Here is a 2,412-nt window from a genome sequence, read left to right as displayed (position 1 = left end):
GCCACCAGGAAAACACACGCGGGATCCCACCGCCAACGACACGCGAGGGCGGTCCCACGACGCCTGGGACGCCGGCCGGCCTCAGCCACCCCTCGGCCTCCCGCGGGCCCGGCCCCACCGCCGGGGCCTACGTGAGGCGCCCCCGCCGCCGGGGGCCGCCCCGTCCACCCAGCCACCCGTCTGCCTGTCTGGTCTGCTCCGGGGCCCACGTCCCGAGGGAACGCGCCCGAGAGCGGCGGCGGCCCCCACCCATGCCCGCACGCCACCACCGGCTGCGGCTCGGGACGGGAGCGAGCGGAGAGCCAGCCGCTCGCGGCGGGGCGGAGCCCGGACGGGGCCGGGCCCTCTCCCCGCCCCAGCGCGCGACGGGAGAACCACGCGCACGCTCGCGCACACGCGCGGCCCCGCGCCCGACGACGGCCCGGCCGGGCGTGACCCTCCCCCGACTCGGAGGGGGGAGGCGCCGGCCGCGGTAGGCAAAGAGCAGCTCTGCCCACGCGCCACGGTGGTGGCGTCCGTGGCTACTACGCGCAAAGGAGGGGCGGCGGCTGGGGGGTCCGGTACCCCAAGGCACCCTCTCGGATCGCTAGAGAAGGCTTTCTCACCGAGGGCGTGTCGCCCCCGCCCATCGTCCGCCATCGGGCCCACCAAGGCGCTTACAGACACCATGGCCACGCAATGCAGGAGGGGTCTGCGGTAGAGGTAAGGCCTAGAGCAAGTCGGAGCGTCCGTGGTCAGGGCCGCGAGCCCGCGCTGCCCCGGGCTCGCCATCTCTGGCCACACTGGGCTTAGCTAGGGATCTACAAGGCCCCTGTGCGGCTCCCAAGTCAGTGCCTCCCCTCAGGCCGAGAGACCAAGGGAGGCAGAGACTGGGACGGAGGTGCCGATCAAACAGCACCTCCCAACCAAAGAGCCAGCGCCACGCCGCTGGCTCGGCCCGCCACGGTCACTCCCACACCCGCGGGGAAACCCCAGCAAGGGGAACGCGCGGGCACGCGCCCGAGCCTGCCCGCCCCCACACGGCACGCCGTGGGGGGCGACGAGGCACCCGTCCCCCCCGAGGGGGACGAGGGGCACGCCTCCCTTACCGACTCGACCCCCCCCGCTCCTCAGACACACCAGCGCAGCGGTTACCTGAGGAGGCCGACGGGAACAGGGAACGACACCGCCACTCGGCCTCGGGCGCCTGAGGGACGACCTGGAACGCTCCAGGGGCACCGCCAACGGCCTGGGGAACGCGCTCACGCGCCCGGGAAGGCGCGCGGCGCGGCGGCAACACGGCCCGCCCCACCGCGGGGAGGGCCGCCCGCGAGACACAGCCAAGAGGCACAGGCAGAGCATCCGCCGCGTCACGGAGACCCCGACACCGCCCACGCCACGAGGCACGGGGCGGGGGAGCGAGGTCGGGCCGGATTCCGCACCCCTGCCGCCTCCCACACGCCACTCGCAGCGGGGGAGAACGGGCGAGGGGACCCGCGGGCAGAGCGAGAAGAGCGGTCCCGTTCGCCATGAACGTCCGTCCCTCGTCTGGCACGGCTTAGGCCCGGCCCGGGAGAGCACAGCATCACCACATCGGTCGGCAGCATAACGCGAGTGACCCCCGAGCAAGGGAAGGCCGGCGAGGACAGCGAGCGGAGGAGCCTGCTTCAGCCTCACCGACCCCTCTCCTCCTCCAGCAAGCGCGGGCGACGACCCCAGGACGAGAACGCCTGACACGCACTGGCACGGAGCCGGTGGGATGGGGTAAGTCGCGACCGCACCCGGGTGCCGGCGGCAGGGAGTGCACGTGGTAGAGGACCCCGCGCCCCTAACCCCGCCGCCCTCGGGTACCAGAGACCGGAGGTGGCACCACGGTCGTGGGGGCGCCTGGAACGCACAAGAGCCGGCGCGCAGGCCCCAGCGGGCGGCTCAAGCGGCGGGGGTGGAAACGGGCGTCCTGTTCTCGGCCAGAGCCCGGAGCCCTCCCCGCACACGCATCCAGGCACCCGGAAGCTCTCGGGCGACTGTCACCCGAGCAGAGCGTGTCAGCACTTATCTGGCGGCACAAAACCACCCATTCGGGGGCAAGAATCGCCGCGCCCGGAGACGGGGCCCACCCACGGATCACCAGGGGAACCCCTGGATCACGGCCACGGCCACCAGACCCCAAGCACGACCCCATCGCCACCAGGCCCGGAGCTCCCGGGGCCATCTGGTCGACCCCAGAAGCGTGGCGGCAGGGGGAGCCGGGGACAGCCTCCCCGGGCCGCCCGCGCGGGCCGGGACCGGTCGGTCCCTCCCTCTGAGTCGCCGGGTCAGGACTTAGAAAAGAATTCCGCGGAGGCGCCTCCGGCGACCGGGCCCGGGGCGGGACCGTGGCTCCCGTCCCTCAGCCGGGGCTCCACCTACGCCTCGAGCCGGCCCCCTCCCGCC

Source organism: Equus asinus, chromosome 28 (genome assembly GCF_041296235.1).
Source record: "Equus asinus isolate D_3611 breed Donkey chromosome 28, EquAss-T2T_v2, whole genome shotgun sequence".
Classification (NCBI taxonomy): Eukaryota; Metazoa; Chordata; class Mammalia; order Perissodactyla; family Equidae; genus Equus; species Equus asinus.
This window is presented reverse-complemented; position numbering follows the sequence as displayed.